The sequence below is a fragment of the Nicotiana tabacum genome, chromosome 11 (assembly GCF_000715075.1).
Source record: "Nicotiana tabacum cultivar K326 chromosome 11, ASM71507v2, whole genome shotgun sequence".
In the NCBI taxonomy this organism is placed as follows: Eukaryota; Viridiplantae; Streptophyta; class Magnoliopsida; order Solanales; family Solanaceae; genus Nicotiana; species Nicotiana tabacum.
The window spans coordinates 110716391-110734188 of NC_134090.1; positions in this window are offsets into that span (position 1 = coordinate 110716391).

The following is a 17798-nucleotide window of genomic DNA, read 5'->3' on the forward strand; positions in this document are numbered from 1 at the left end:
ATCTAGATGAAGATGGTCAGAAATGGGTGAAAAAGCACTTGGGTGCCCTTATAGACATCTTTGAGATCAAACCACGGGAAGATTTGATAAACGTTTTGGTAACCTTCTGGGATCCTGTCCACAATGTCTTTCATTTTTCGAATTTCGAGATCACCCCTACTTTGGAGGAGATAGCTGGGTACATTGAATTCGGACGGGATAGCTGGGTACATTAAATTCGGACGGGATTTGAGGAAGCAACAACTTATATTTCCAAGGGCTCCATCGGTGCACAAGTTCTTTGACCTCCTGAATGTTAGTAAACAGACGAATAAGGAACGTGTGAGCAATAGGTGTTGCACTTTCTATTTCTTATACTTCAGGTCGGGCATTCTGCTGGTTTTGAAACACATGAAAAGGGTCTGAGCAACAAACAAAACAAGGGCCTTTGGCAAATTCATCGTCGGTTCGCATTTATTGTGGCATTCTTGGGGATCATGGTTTTTCCAAATGAGAAAGGAACGGTGGATATTCGTATGGCTAGAATTGCACAAATCCTCACTACCAAGGAAGATCATACACTTGCCCCGTTGGTGCTAGCAAATATCTATTGCGCATTGACTGTATGCGAAGCAAGGGCTCAATTTTTTGAGGGTTGCAGCATCATTCTGCAAATGTGGTTGATCGAGCATCTTTGCCATCATCCCAGATTCATGAGTTACGGTTCGAGGCCAAATATCTTCATCATTAGTTATGAGGAGAGGATAAAAGATTACAACACACTTGAAGGATTTGAAGCATGGGTTTCTCATTTGAAAGTTCTTCACGCAGGTCAGGTCGAGTGGACTATAGGATGGCTTCCGAGGACAGAAGCCATCTATATGACTACTACCCAAGGATACCTGAGGATAATCGGCGTAAGGAGTATCATCCATATGCACTACCGAGGGTCTTGAGGCAATTGGGAAGGTATCAGATTGTGCCTGAAGATAAAGATCTAAGCACCTAGGTCATAGAGTTACATCCAGAAGCTGCATTTCCTGAGGCTGTAGTTCAGCAGGATTGGAATAGCTATCGGTATCTAAAACATGGCACCCAGGTACCAGACATCGTCAAAGGGGAAATAGATCCAAATTATGCTGCTTGGTTTGAGAAAATGTCTTATGTAAACAACAAGCCAGAGCCCGAGAGGCCCGCCAAAAGGCCTCATGTTCAAGCCTTTGATAATAAAATTCAAGAGAGGTTAGCTTGGGGGAGAAGGAAAAGGAATATAAGGCCATCATCCATGGTCTACGAGAAGAATTGAGAAATGTCACCTTCAACAATGATTTGCAGGCACAAGAGGCTGAAGGTGAAAGGAAAAGATTGGTGAGAGAAAATGAAGCCCTCAGAGCTCAGGTTCGGTAGTTGAAAATTGAAGCCGAGAACCCAGGCCAAAGCAGGAAAGATAAGTGGCTCATTTACAACCTCACTCAAAAGGTACGTGACTATGAAGACGACCTGCAGAAAGCTGAGTCTGAACAAGCAAAAGCGCGGGCAAGGTTGGCTAAAAGCGCCGAAGGGCGTGCAGCTTTCGTTCAAAGGATGAAAGAAAGATATCAAAGAGGGGTCACAGGTAGGGAAAATGCTATTGGCAACCTCGAGGGTGAAATGGCTAAACAAACCAAATATTTTAAGGCTGAAAGAGAACATTGTTACGCCTTAATGGCATGGCTAGAAAGGGATTTGCAACAACTCCAAGAGCAGAACCGGGTAGCCGAACGAACTTTGGAAGCCAGAACCGAACAAATTTGGCGTTTGTTGCAAGAGAAGGGCATCATAAGAGAGCGAGTCAAAAGGGTCACCAACTATATCGCAATGAAGAGTAGTAGCTGTGAGGATATGACGAGGTCTATGTTCTTCGCTGCTGTGACGATTTTTGTTCGTCGGGTAATGGAAATCTCTACCACCTTCAGGGGGATTTAGCGAGTCATCCCGCAGCAAGGCCGAATGACACCCCGCGTGTCCCAGGGACAATCGAGGCATTGATGTATTCGTGATTTCTTGAGTCTGTATTTTCTTTCCGTTAAAGTCTGCTAGTTGTTTTGGAGACTGTATTTTTGTTACCAGAGTATGTGGGTTGTCTGTTTTTTGAGTCTGTATCTTGTTCTCTCATCAGAGTTTGTTAGCTTCTTTCGAGTCTATTAGTTTCAGTCTGTGTAATAGCATTTTTATATATATATGAAAACTGAAAATCCCAAAATGTTTTTACTTTATTTCACACTTATCCCCAAGAACTACGCTTTGTCTGATTCATGCGGGGTCATGATACATAGGCAATCTCCATAGGATTCGACCGTGACCAAATAAAAGAGAGAAAGAAAGAGCAGAAAAAATAAGAAAGAAAATAAAGTCAAGAGAGAATAAAAACAAAGAGAGAATGAAAGGAAGTAAAAGGAAAAGAAAGAAAAGGGGGAGGTTCGCAATCGAAAGTAAGAAAAGGCCGGAATGACGCATGCAACCAATCAAGTACATAATTGAGACTGTTAGCTGCTTAGGTGCATTCATGCCTAATGTGCAGTCTCTAATCTATCAAAGCCTAACCGCTAAGAAGATTGTTATTTGATGTATTGATCCCAGGCAGGTGGTTAGTTGATTGGCATTCTAGCAACCCACTCATACAACACCCGATCGAAAGATAGACTGAATATGGCCAACCAGGAACCGAAAACAAGTATTGTCGACCCATCGAAAGAGGTGGAAGAAATGGGCGTTAATGCGATGAGGGAAGAAATGTATAAGCTAAAGCAACAGATGGCTGAAATGTACCAAGCCTGGGCTAAGGGGCATCCACCACCGGTTTATCCCTCCAACCCTGCTTATATCCCACCATCAGCCCAGCCTCCGGAGCCTCCCACTGTGAACTCATCTCCAGCATTTCCCCTCTACCAACAATGCCATGGCGCCACTTCCCATACTTCTCAAGCTCCACCACCCAAACAAGTCCCATACCCTCCCCACCAATTACATCTATTTTTGTGGCACCTCCACCGCGACATTACACCGATATTCCAGTGAACCCCTGTTTCAAACTCACGATAACCAGTACTATCCCCCTGAACCCACCCTCAAAGTTCCAAAACCATATCCTTACACCCCTCATCCTGATATCCCGACAGAGACCGAGAAACCGCCCAAAAATCCCGAGCATGAAGAGATGATCAGAAAGGTCAAAAGCTTAGAACATTCATTCCGAGATATGAGGGGGTTGGATTGTCAAATAAGTGTGGCTTATAAGGATTTATGTATGTTCCCAGATGTTCAATTGTCAGCGGGGTTTAAAATGCCCATGTTTGATCTGTACGATGGGCATGGTGACCCGGTAGCACACTTAAGAGGATTCTGTAGCAAGATGAGAGAAGCAGGTGGAAGAGATGAATTGCTGATGGCATATTTCAGCCAAAGTTTGAGTGGATCGGCTTTAGAATGGTATACCAGACAAGATCATAACAGGTGGTACATATGGGACGATTTGGCCCAAGCCTTCGCTTGCCATTTTCAGTACAACCTCGAAATTATCCTAGATCATCTGTTGTTGACAAAGCTGGAAAAGAAGCTCGGTGAGAGCTTCAGGGAATATGGATTCCGCTGGAGAGAGAAAGCAGCGAGGGTTGACCCTCCGATGATAGAAAGCGAGATGGTTGATTATTTCTTGCAGGCCTTGGAACCCACTTATTTCGGTCACTTGGTGTCAGCAGTAGGTAAGTCCTTTAATGAAGTCGTGAAAATGGGAGGCATGATTTAAGAGGGACTCAAGTCCAACAAGATCATGAGTTATTCAGTAATCAAGGCGACCACTCAAGCCATTCAAAATGGTATTGGGGTTATGCTCGGGAAGAAGAAGAAGGAGAAAGTTGCGACAATTGAGTCGGGAGCTTGGGTTGGATCCAGGAATCTTCCCCGTTACTATAACCAGCCGCGACCTTATCTCCAAACTAACCCCCACACTGCATATAACCCACCACAACACTATTACCCACCGCCAGATCCTCATTTTTCTGTCCATCATGCATAACCTATACCCAGTCGCCCGCTCACTCACAATGGCATGCGCCAGCTCCACAAAATAACTACCCACCCCCAAAAGACCATAGAAATCCTCCTGGAACGGGTTTTCGACCCAACCAAGCCTTTAAGAATGAGAGGTTACAGAAGCAAAATACTTTCACTGCATTGGGAGAATTGTATGCTAGCCTATTCCACAGACTAAGACAGTTGGGTATGTTGAATCCGATCGAGGCTAAATTGCCGAATCCGCCTCCCAGAAATCTTGATCGCTCGGTGAGTTGTGAGTATTGTTCAGGATCCCCGGGACATGACACAAAGAAATGCTGGAAATTGAAAACAGCCATTCAAGAACTCATTAACACCAATCAGATTGAGGTCCAAGCTCCGGAGGCACCCAATATCAATCAGAATCCCTTGCCAGCCCATCATGAAACAAATATGATTGAGATAGTGCATAGGGGAGGAGAGCCTAAGAAGCCTTCGCAGACCGTCATGATGATTTGGGCTAGTGAAGCCAGGCCATTTGAAAAGTCAACCAGTGAGAAGTCTGTGATCAAGTTGAATAGGGCAATTAATGAACCATCTGTGGAGGTCAATAGGGGGTCCTCAAGTGGCATTGCAGGAAAACATGAAAAAGAAAAAGTGGTTGTGCCGGGAGTGATGAACAAGCCCGTGGTAATTATGAAGGGCGCCCCCACAGATCCTGTCGTTATCAAACTGGTAACTCAATTACCGATAGTTGACAGCAAGGCAGTCCCATGGAATTACGAACGAGTGATCGTGACTTACAAAGGGAAAGAGGTTAAAGAAGAAGTGTGTGAGAATCATGGTTTGACTCGATCGAGGAGATGCTTTGCCCCCGAAGAGTTAAGAAAAGCTAAGACCTCAAAAGATAATCCAGTGTTGGTGAAGAAAGTGGTGACTGAGGAAGAAGCAGAAGAATTTCTGAGAAAGATGAAAGTGCAAGACTATTCCATTGTGGAACAGTTAAGGAGGACACCAGCTCAGATCTCGCTAATGTCATTATTGATCCATTTAGACGAGCACTGTCGCGCTTTGATGAAGATCTTGAACGAAGCCCACGTTCCTGACAAAATCTCAGTAAACCACTTGAAAAAGATAGCTAACAAGATATTTGAGGTAAACAGAGTCACTTTTTCTGATGATGAGTTGCCCGTGGAGGGTACCGACCACAATAGAGCCCTTTATCTAATGGTGAAATGCGAAGATTCTGTGGTTAATCGGGTACTGGTTGACGATGGATCTAGCACGAACATTTGTCCTCTCTCCACATTGACCAAGCGAAAAGTGGAGGATGAAAGAATTCACAAGAACAATATTTGCGTCCGGGGATTCGACGGTGGAGGGAAGGATTCAGTCGGGGACATATTGCTTGAGCTCACAATAGGGCCAGTTGAATTTACTATGGAATTCCAGGTGCTCGATGTGGCTGTTTTGTACAATCTGTTGTTGGGACGACCCTTGATCCATGCGCCCAAAGCAGTCCCGTCTACTCTGCATCAAATGGTCAAGTTTGAATGAGATCGACAGGAAATTGTTGTACACGGTGAAGATAATTTGTGTGTGCCCAACGCTGCCATTATTCCGTTCATAGAGGTTGAAGATGACAAGGGACCATGGGTTTATCAAGTTTTCGACATAGTATCGGTAGAGAAAATTCCGGAATGAAGGTGCGTTCCAACTCCAAAGATGGTTGCGGCATCAGTTATGGTAGCTGTTGAAATGTTGAAAAATGGTTTCATACCAGGCAAGGGTTTGGGTGCATCTCTGCAAGGTATTGTGCAGCCAGTTTCTCTTACAAAGAATCTGGATACTTTTGGTTTGGGGTTCAAGCCTACCATCGCATACGTGAGAAGAGATAGAAAAATGAAATAGAAAGCATGTGCATTGGCAAAGCCAATCCCGCGTCTGTCTAGATCATTCGTCAGACCGGGTATCAGAAGGCAACTGTTGTCAAAGGTTCCTGGACCACTGATTGGTGCCGATGGAGACTTGGAGAAGGGGTTCAAAAGGTTATTCGCCTAGGTTAACATGGTTCAGCCTGGGGAAAAGTCCAGCAGGGCAGATGTTCAATTTGTGGGACCACGTGCAATAGTCAACAACTATGAAGCTATTCCTCTTCCTATCCGGAGGGAGTCTTGGTAGTGGATTTTGATTTTCTTTTGTTGTCTGGATTATTCCAGGGTCTATAATTCAGATATTATGTTCCTTTCAGTTAGATGTGTTAAAACCCTGTTATCTTTGAATTCAATAAAATGCAATTGATCCTTTTCCTTCATTTCTTCTAATTTTATTTTGTTTTCTTCTTTTGTACAGTTCTTTTTATGCTAATATCAATGACATGACATGCATGAGGAATCTTCGGCCCAATTTTAAAAGCCAATCTAACTCTGAAATAATAATACAAGAAATTGAGTGTGATGACGAGTTTGAATTTGATGATGATGAGGCCTATGAAGAAATTAGTAAGGAACTAAGTCATTTTGAGGAAAAGCCCAAACCTAATTTGAACGATACAGAAGCAGTTAATCTAGGGTACAATGAAAATGTCCGTGAAACTAAGATAAGTGTACATCTGGAACCTTAACTCAGGGAGGAGATAATTAAAGTACTGTTCGAATATAAAGATGTTTTTGCATAGTCTTATGATGACATGCCGGGTCTAAGAACTGATTTAGTGGTTCACAAGTTGCCCACTGACCCGGCATGCCCTCCTGTCAAACAGAAGCTGAGAAAGTTCAAAACGGATATGAGTGTAAAGATCAAGGAAGAGGTCACCAAGCAGTTCGATGCCAAAGTTAGTCGGGTCACCCGGTATCCCACCTGTTTAGCCAATGTTGCACCTGTACCGAAGAAGGATGGCAAGACTAGAGTGTGTGTTGATTATCGGGATCTCAACAAGCCGAGTCCAAAAGATAATTTCCCATTTCCTTACATCCATATCTTGATTGATAATTGCGCCAAACATGAGATTGGTTCATTTGTGGATTGTTATGCAGGTTATCATCATATCTTAATGGACGAGGAAGATGTAGAAAAGATGGCATTCATCATGCCGTGCGGAACGCACTGCTATCTGGCCATGCCATTTGGCTTGAAGAATGCTGGGGAAACCTACATGAGGGCGATGACAACAATATTCCATAATATGATACACCAGGAAATCGAGGTGTACGTGGATGACGTGATCGTGAAGTCTAGAAAGCAGTCTGACCATGTCAGGGATTTGAAGAAGTTCTTCCGAAGGCATCGCACGTACAATCTCAAGCTTAATCCTACAAAGTGTGCTTTTGGAGTGCCGTCTGGAAAGTTGTTGGGGTTCGTAGTCAGCTGCTGGGGCATTGAACTGGATCCATCGAAAGTCAAGGCAATCCAAGAATTGCCACCTCCGAGGAACAAGACCGAGGTGATGAGTTTGTTGGGGAGATTGAATTATATCAGCAGATTCATCGCTCAACTCATGACGACTTGCGAGCCCATCTTCAAACTGTTAAATAAAGACACTGCGGTCAAATGGATAGATGAATGTCAGGAGGCGTTTGAAAAGATAAAGGGGTATTTGTCAAATCCACCCGTGTTGGTCCCGCCAGAACCGGGGCGACCGTTGATTCTATATTTGACGGTTTTGGACAATTCATTCGGCTGTGTATTGGGTCAGCATGACATCACCGGCAGGAAGGAGCAGGACATATATTATCTCAACAAGAAGTTCACATCTTATGAGGTTAAGTACACTTACTTTGAGAGCACGTGTTGCGCCATAACTTGGGTAGCCCAGAAGTTGAAACATTATTTGTCCTCTTATACTACTTACGTCATATCTCGCTTGGATCCATTGAAGTATATATTTTAGAAGCCTATGCCCATAGGGAGGCTTGCCAAGTGGTAGATCCTGCTCACAGAGTTTGACATTGTCTACGTGACTCGAACTACAATGAAGGCACAGGCCTTGGCTGACCATTTGGCTGAGAACCCGGTTGATGAAGATTATGAACCTTTGAAAACTTATTTCCCTGATGAAGAGGTGATGTACATTGATGATTTGGAGCGAGTTGAGAAGCCGAGATGGAAACTTTTCTTTTATGGGGCTGCAAACATGAAGGGCGTGGGGATATGACCAGTACTTATTTCTGAAATAGGGCAGCACTACCCTATTACAGCTCAGCTTCATTTTTACTGCACCAACAACATGGCTGAGTATGAGGCATGCATTCTAGGTTTGAGGTGAGCTGTGGATATGGGTGTCCAGGAAGTCTTAGTCTTGGGTGACTCAGACCTCCTAGTGCACCAAATTCAGGGAAAATGGGAAATACGGGATTTGAAACTCATACCATGCAGACAATGTTTGCATGATCTTTTTCAACAGATTCAGTTAATAGAATTCAGGCATATACCAAGGATCCATAATGAAGTCCCGATGCTTTGGCTACTCTGACGTCAATGTTATATCATCCAGATAAGGCTTATGTGGACCTTTTGCAGATTCAGGTCTGTGACCAGCATGCTTACTGTAATATGGTAGAAGAAGAACTTGATGGGGAGCCATGGTTCCATGATATCAAAGAATACCTCCAGATGGGGGTATATCCATTATAGGCCACACGTGATCAGAAAAGAACAATTCGATGATTTGCAAGCGGACTTTTCTTCAGTGGAGGGGTGTTATACAAAAGAACTCCAGATCTCGGATTGCTAAGATGCATAGATGCCAGACAGGCCACAGTTATCATGACTGAGGTACGCTTCGGAGTTTGTGGACCGCATATGAGTGGGTACATTCTGGCAAAGAAGATTCTCCGAGAAGGTTATTACTGGCTCACTATGGAGCGAGATTGCATCAGTTTTGTGCGCAAGTGTCATCAGTGCAGGTGCACGGAGATTTGATTCATTCTCCACCATCTGAATTGCTTACAATGTCGGCACCATGGCCCTTTGTTGCTTGTGGCATGAATGTCATTGGGCCAATTGAACCAGCAACATCAAATGGACACAGGTTTATTCTGGTAGCCATTGATTATTTCACCAAGTGGGTTGGAGCAAAAACTTTCAAATCTATGACCAAAAAAGCAGTGGTCAATTTTGTGCATTCAAATATAATCTGTCGGTTTGGGATTCTAAAGGTAATCACACGGACAATGGTGCTAATATCAACAGTCACCTGATGACGAAGACCTGTCAGCAGTTTAAGATTATACATCGCAATTCCACCACATATCGCCCTAAAGCGAATGGAGCGGTCGAGGAAGCCAATAAGAACATAAAGAAGATACTACGAAAAATGGTGGAAGGGTCTAGACAATGGCATGAGAAATTACCTTTCGCATTGTTGGGTTATCGCACTACTGTTTGTACTTCAGTAGGGGTCACTCCTTATTTGTTGGTGTATGGCACGGAGGCAGTAATACCCGCCGAAATCGAAATCCCATCACTTCGGGTTGTCGATGAGGCAGAAATTGATGAGGTAGAATGGGTCAAAACCCGCTTGGAGCAATTAAGTCTGATTGATAAAAAGGGATTGGCAGCAGTATATCACGGCCAATTGTACCAACAGAGAATGGTGAGAGCATATAACAAAAAGGTATGTTCACGGATGTTCGAAGTGGGTCAGTTAGTGTTGAGACGTATCTTGTCTCATCAGGCTGAAGCAAAAGGAAAGTTCGCCCCAAACTGGCAGGGGCCATTTGTATTTGTTTGTATTTGGCATTTTTTGAAGATTGAAATGACGAAGACATTTTGTTCTGCTATCTAAACACCTTATCCCTTGTCAACCCTTTTGAGTCTTATTTTATTTTCATTCTTACCCCTCTTTCGCAATCAGTAGTAAATATCAGAAACACAGACGTGAAAGATAAGAAAAGGAGAAGAAAAATGAAAAGAAGAGAAGAAAGGAAAAGAAAAGAATGAAAAAAAAAGAGTGAAAAAGAAGAAGAAAGAGATAAGAAAAAGAAAGAAAAAAAGAGAATAAGAAAGAGAAGAAAAAGAAATAAAAAAAAGAGAATAAGAAAGAGAAGAAAAACAACAACAAAAGGAAAAGAAGGAAACAAGAGAAAAGAAAAAGAAAAGAAAAATCACAACAAACAAAGTAATTCCTATGACATGAACTACGTCCGACCTGATTCCTTTTAAGGATACGTAGGCAGCCTCACGTTCGGTCTCATCAAACAAAAATCCAAAAGCCCCAAGCAAGAAACTGGGGCAGAAGTCGTGGTTGTTTTGAAAAATCTGATTCCGAAAGTTGTAATTTTAACCCATTTGAATCGTTTTGATCCTTTTATGCCCTTTCTTTCTAACCCTGTTCAAAAGCCCACATTACGGTCCAAAGAAAGTCCTTCTGATTAGTCTTTGAGAAATGTCAAGTCAAGTAGGTAAAGGTAATTTCATGTCAGGGGCAACACTCTAGTTCAAGCAGGAAAAATAAAAATGAGAGAGTCTTATTGGTGAAAACCTTCACAGACACCCTAAGGCGACGAGAGTTGAGAGAAATTAAAATGAGAGAGTCTTATTGATGAAAACCCTCACGGGCATCTTGAGGTGACAGTGAGTTGAAAAGTGAATAGGCGAGAAAGGTCTGTTGGTGGAAACTGTTTTAAGGCACTGCAGGATAAACAAGGTCAAGGTTTGAGTGAAGTAATCAGGTCTTAGAAATGCTGAGGCGACGAAGTATGGCAACTAAAAGTGGATCGGTTGGACAGATTGGGCCGATTAATTCGAAATGCATATCATGATCAATGGTACCAGATGTTCCACTCAGATAAGTTTCTTTTTCTTTTTACCTTTTTAGCAGTCATCCGGTTTCGGATTCTTCTTACCCTTAACCCGCAAAGTCATTGCATTTCATTTTCTTTTGGGTTTATTTGTGTAAGATGTTTTAATGTCAGTCTTGTCCCAAATAAATGGAAAAGAATTTGAAATCTCACTACCAACTTCCCAAATTACAAATCACAACATGGTCAGAGCATACTAAAGATAGCATGATGTAAGGTGGGATACGGGGAATCACCAGAATTGGTGGAATGATTTGGTATGTCATGGGAGATGCAAAGGTTCAGATAAAGGGGTCAGATGTGTTAAACAACAACATGGGTATAGAACACTCGGTTCGTCAAAGGCCATGGGATTTGAAAGTCAGTTAGAAAGTCAAAGCAGTTCAGGGCCAGTTCAGGAAAGCCATTCAAAACAAAACAATGCAGTGGAAAGATCTCCAGCAAGAATGCCATCAGCTAACCACCACTTTAAACTGACAAATTTTTCTTTGATTGAAACAAGGGCAGAAAATTCGTTTGCTTTGGAGAAACTCTCCACAGGGGAAACATCAAGCATCAAAACATGTTTGACCGTAAACTTTCAGGACCCTCCAGAAAAATGGGACCTAGTTGAAAGTTCAAAAATAGCATAATCTAGCATAAATGTATCCCAAAGGAATAAGTTGGCTTAGAAGTTTGCATGTTCGAGATAGGATTCAATTAGGAGTTTCCAGGACCCTCTTGAATAATGGGACTTAGCTTTAAGATTTCGATTAGATAACAACATTTAGCATAAATTCTGTTGTAAGGTAGTATAATTCAGACATCAGAGTTGTCACCCTTAAGATAAAATTTGACATTTGTTTTTCAGGACCATCTTGGATAATGGGGAGTAGTTGAAGATCCTCTTAGATAACAAGATTTAGCAGAAGTCACACTTTAGAATATAACTTAGATTTTTAATTGTCGCTTAACGAGGAGTTTTCAGGAACCTCCTGGATAATGGGACCTAGCTTTCAAATTCTTAGTAATATTTGGTAACATGATTCAATTTAACACTTACATTTGTGCCCAACCACCAACTGGGGAAGAAATTCTCTTTGTCTTTGTCTATTTTGTTGACGTCAGGAGCCTGCCTAGAAAGCAGGGAATACTTTCAAGTCAGCAATCAGGAGCCCGCTTGGAAAGCAGGGAGTACTTTCGAGTTTTGAAGTCAGGAGCGCGCCTGGAGAGCATGGAATACTTTCAAGCGTGGCATTCAGGAGCCCTCCTGGAGAACAAGGGAGTACCATTTACATTTTAGCTTTCAAATTCTTTGTTTTGTTTATTTTGAAGTCAGGAGCCCGCCTGGAGAGCAGGGAGTACTTTCAAGTTGAAATCAGGAGCCCGCCTGGAAAGCAGAGAATACTTTCGAGTTTTGAAGTCAGGAGCCCTCTTGGAGAGCAGGGAATACTTTCAAGCATAGCAGTCAGGAGCCCGCCTGGAGAACAAGGGAGTACCATTTACATTTTAGCTTTCAAATTCTTTGTTTTGTTTATTTTGAAGTTAGGAGCCCGCCTGGAGAGTAGGGAGTACTTTCAAATTGTAATCAGGAGCCCGCCTGGAAATGAAGGAATACTTTCGAGTTTGAAGTTAGGAGCCCGCCTGGAGAGCAGGGAATACTTTCAAGCGTAGCAGTCAGGAGCCCGCCTGGAGAACAAGGGAGTACCATTTACGTTTTAGCTTTCAAATTATTTGTTTTGTTTATTTTGAAGTCAGGAGCCCGCCTGGAGAGTAGGGAATACTTTCAAGCATAGCAGTCAGGAGCCCACCTGGAGAACAAGGGAGTACCATTTATGTTTTAGCTTTCAAATTCTTTGTTTTGTTTATTTTGAAGTCAGGAGCCCGCCTGGAGAGTAGGGAATACTTTCGAGTTTAGCAGTCAGAAGCCCGCCTGGATAGCATGGGAATATATTCACGTTTCAAAGTCAGGAGCCCACCTGGATAGCGTGGGATTGCATATCAAGTTCAGCAGTCAGGCACCCACCTGGAGAAAGGGAAACATTTCAGTTTACAATTGAAGGCGACAATGAAGTAATTTTTCCGAGAGAATACAAGGCAACAAGAAACACAAGATCAAGTTCGAAGATCTAGATAGGATTTTGTAAAGCATAGATCATACTCTAGTCTAGCTTCTTTTATTTTTGACATGGTGTAATAAGGGGTTTAGTGAGCAGCAGCAGCAGCAGCAGCAACAGTGAAATCACAGCTCCATGGTAGTCCCATCTACCAGACATTCCTGAACTATACTGACAAGATTCCTTTTTAGCGAAGGATATGTAGGCAACCTCGGAAGCAGGGTGCGGTCAAATCTTTCAAAAAATGCTTCCCACGGAGTATTCGAACGGGCAAAAATCGCTCATATCCGCTCACTTATCTTTGCACGAAAACTCTTCGTGTTTTCGGGCAAAGAGGGGCAGCTGTGAGCACGTGATTTTTCCCTATATTTATTACTCCAACAAATTCAAAACAAAATAATTTCTTTCAGTGTTTGCAATTTTGTTGGATTTCGTGGCATTTTCTGTTAATTATTTGCATTTGTCTGTGCACGTTTATTTTATTTAATTCATGAAAAGTACAAAAAATATGTTGCATCTGCATTTAGGATTTAATTTTATATTTTTAGATTAATTAGTAAATTAGTTTGTTTATAAAAAATGAAAATCACAAAAAATAATTCATTTTTGCATTTTTACTTTTTAATTTTGAATTGTATAGTTTTCTTTAAATTTAGGATTTAATTAAGTATTGTAAATACCATGATGAGTGGTTAATCTAATTGGGTATTTTAATTTAGTTTAAATTAATCTAACGACGTCGTTCATGGGCAACAGATCAAGACCGTCGAGGTTTCTTGATCGGACGGTCCTGAAGCCCGGGTGACTTAGTATTTAAATGTCCAAACCTGCCCCCTACCCCTCACTCATCTCCCTCACAACCCGCCCATGCAAATACGCCGCCCCTAAATCCCCCCACACCGGAGGCGGAACCACCACGAACCGACCTCAAATTAACACCAAGTACCCTCCTCAACTCCCTTAGTTCAAATCTACAAGCACCTTCCATTGAACAAGCCCAGAACGTCTCGAATCTTGAATTGAAAGAAAAACCCTAGCGTCACCCCTGTGTTCTCCGATGGCAGCGCCGCCTCGGTTCGACCCCAAAATCACACTCCTGAATCCCCACTTAGATTCCCTCAACTCACCCCAGAACTCTCCGAATTTCAAATCTTAGTTCGACCCCTAAAAATTCCGTCGAAGCTATGGGCATGCATGACCTTAAGCCTCTGATTTACTCGAGTTTGAAGTCTGATTCAACACGAATTGATGCTGCTCATTTTTCTTGACAAAGAACAAGTGATTAGCATCAGTTCCGTTTAAATCAAGGTGCCAGATGCCATTTCGGGTTTACTAGGGTAAGTTTCTTTCCCTTTTTCTTTTCTATCCGAGTTTACGTTCTGGTCCTCTTTTTTTCTTCTCCCTTTCTTTAAGTCTTTTTTACCTTGACTGAAATCTGAACAAAGTTCTGAACCTAGTTTCTCTTAAGATTGATTTTGCGTTCGTATCTGTTTCATTGGCTTTTCAACTTTCTTTTTCTTTTTTATAGTTTATGGTCTGGTTAATTTTCATTAGTGCCATGCTTAAATTTCTCATTTTTGTCTTTGTTTTGGTCACTGAGCTTAATTATTTCCCCGTTTGTTTGTGATTGTTAATTAGTTGATTTGTTTGGTTTTTAATTAGTTGATTAGTTAATTGTTAATTAAGATCTCATGTTAATGGCATTCTGTTTGGCCTGAGTCTGAGCCCATGTCTAGTTAAGCATTGAGCCCATTTGGGGATTCAAAGCCCATGTTCAAGTCTGGCTGGGCTTCAAGGTAAAATACAGGGGTAATAGGGGTAAATTGGGTAAGTCACCTAAGGGAATCTTGCTATAACAGACTAGGAAGCTTCTAGGAAGCTGGGAAAGGGGTTGGTTCTGATTTTCTATTTTTTATAAGGGTATCTGAGCTATATGAAAATGAAAAAGGGGGGCAAAGTGCAAAAACTAAGTCTGCCCATATAGCTTGCCTATAAAGGCAGTTTTTCTTGCCTTTGAAGGCAGACCCAAGGGCTAAAAAGAAGAAAAGCTCAAAAAAAATACAAAAATGGCAGGAATTTTACTGTTTCATTGAATTTCAGTGGTTGTGGATTCCTTTTCAACTTCTGAAACTACTTTTACTCATCCGAGTGGGAAAGGGACTGAACTTGGTCGCCAAAAAGTTGGGTCTAAAGTTTTGTTGGGCTGCCAAGTGTTTGAGTTTGTTGTATTGAACTGCTGTACATCATTTCTGGGGTTGGGACTGGTTTTGCTGGCTGTTTCAGTGTTGATTCTTGTTGCTGCTCCTATTGATTTTTCATTTTGTCTTTGTTCATTCCCATGTACACATCTCTGCACTCTATTCGAATGTAAAGCTTGATGTGGGAAATCAAAAATGGAATCTGGAGCTTTGAGTTGTATTTAATTTGAGTTTAAATTAATAATATAGCATGCTTGTCTACTCTATTTTGCTGGAAATTTCACTTACTACCTTTCAACTGTGAACAATGGGATCAACCATTAACCTCTGAATGTCATACGACATGGTAGCCTAGTCTAAATGTCTACCTCAGTATAGGTTCTATTAGATCTGATTGAAATTGGTTTTTACATTTAACTTGCCTGAGTTTTGTATCGCATTTTCTGGTACAGTTTTAGAATTCGAGCAAGTTGTTTGCTCTCGAAGAACTGTGATTCAGACTTTGAATTTACAGTTCGACGAGTACCAAATCTGGTAAAATACCATCAGGGTTCGAGCTCTATATAATATGTTGATGATGTAGTTTGGGACTTGAATTTTCATTATGACATTTGGTCCAATATGGTTGCTGCATTTTGTGGCGGAAATGGGTTTAGCAATGCATGAAAAGCATACTAGAAGTAACATTCTGCATTAAAAATTGTGGATGCAGATTTAGCATGTAAGAAAGAGTAACCTTGGATTCGTATTTGCTTGTAAATAGATACGAATTTGAGCTAGCAATCTGGATGTATGTATGACTATCTTTATGGAATCACGTAAGGGAATTGGGCCCGGTTGGACCGCATTGGACAACTTGCTAGGAAAGGGCCTTCATATTTGTATTGTTTCCCCGCCTTACTCCAAATGCTTCAAGTAATATTGGGCCTATAGTCAGCCCAAAACCATCTCATGCGATGTGAATGCTTGTTCTATCCCATTTAGACTTTTGGCTGATAAAAGTGATCCGAACTTCAATTTTAGGGTATGTTTAATGTCGTGGCCCAAGTTAATAAATTACAGTCCCTCCATGGGTTTGTCGCGTAGTATCGACCAATATATGACCCTCACATGTTTTAATTAGACAATAAGACAAATATTCGTAAAGAAACCTTTAGGGTCGTCTAAAATACTATCGTGGTTGTGGACATGTTCGCATGACATGGTTACGATTTCTAAAAATAAATCAGAGTATATGTTTGCGTAACATCGACTAAACTTTCTTAGTAATAATAAGCGTTATTAATTATGGACACGTTCGCGTGACGTGATTTTTGATGTGCCAAAGGAAAAGAGTATACGTACGCGTAACCCAATTCTTTAACTATGGATAATCAAGTGATTTAAAAGCGGTAAAGGGTAAATGCACATAGGATCTAAAGTCAGTAATTAAACAAATTTAATAAGCCAAGTATGAACAAAGTGACCATGCTAGAACCACGGAACTCGAGAATGCCTAACACCTTCTCTCGGGTTAACAGAATTCCTTACCAAAATTTCTGTGTTCGCAGGCTGTAGAACAGAGTCAACTTCCTCAATTCGGGATTTTAAACCGGTGACTTGGGACACCCTAAATTATCCCAAGTGACGATTCTGAATTTTTAATAAATAAACAATCCCATTTCGATTGTCCTTTAATTGGAAAAACTCTCTTATATTTATGCCCTTTACGAGTTGTAAGTAAAAAGGAGGTGTGACAGGTACAACCTGTTTCCTGCTTGCTTGCCTCACAACTCGGATAGGGAAAAAGGGTATATCCCTCTCAACCCAATCAACACCATGTGTGGAGCGTCTCTGGATTTGATGATGAATTCGTCTGTTGGGAACCATTCAAACATCCATTGCACATGTTCATCAGTTACATTTTTGAAGAACTCTACTTATTCTTTGGCACTTTCTGGCTGAGCAAATCTGTCTGGAATGTAAGTTATCCACTTGAGGTGATGGAAGGAAATATGATCGTTCCAAGCCCTTCGCGGAAATTCTTTGTGGTACTGACCCTTTTGAAAATGTTTTAACAACTACAATTGCAGCAACAAGTTACAACCCTCAAAATGTTTGAGCCCTCTTTGGCAGCGCTGCAAAGCCCTGTAGATGCTGGCTATGATTATGGGGACTATAGTGTATGTCTGTCCGTTGATCCCTTCCATCAAAGTCTTGGCGACCATGGTCAACCTAGTGTGGATTCTTCCCTTTTCATTGGGAACACTATCAGGCCCAAGAAGCATACAATGAACACGAACACTCTGCGGTGGATGTGGCCTAGAAAAGTGAGAGAGATCTCATCATGGTAGGTATGGTAGGACTTACTATGGTAATACCTCTCATAAAAGTATTCAAAAGGTATGTAAGATTCTTTTAGGCATACTAGGTCAGCATTCTTCTTCAACCCCATCATCTTTAAGAACCCTTTACCGGTACAGTTCTTCGGTACTAATAACTCGGGACTATCCCAAGTCAACCCCGCAAGCTCTCCAATTTCTTCTAGAAGTGGTGTCATTTCAATGTCGCCGAAACGGAACACAGACCTCTCACTGTCCCAGAACAAAGTGGCAGCCTCGATCAACTTGTTGTTTTGGCTCAATGTCTAGCAGGGAAGGCAAGTTACCCAGGTACTTCCTTACATGTTTCTTGTCACTTGAGGAAAGGTACTC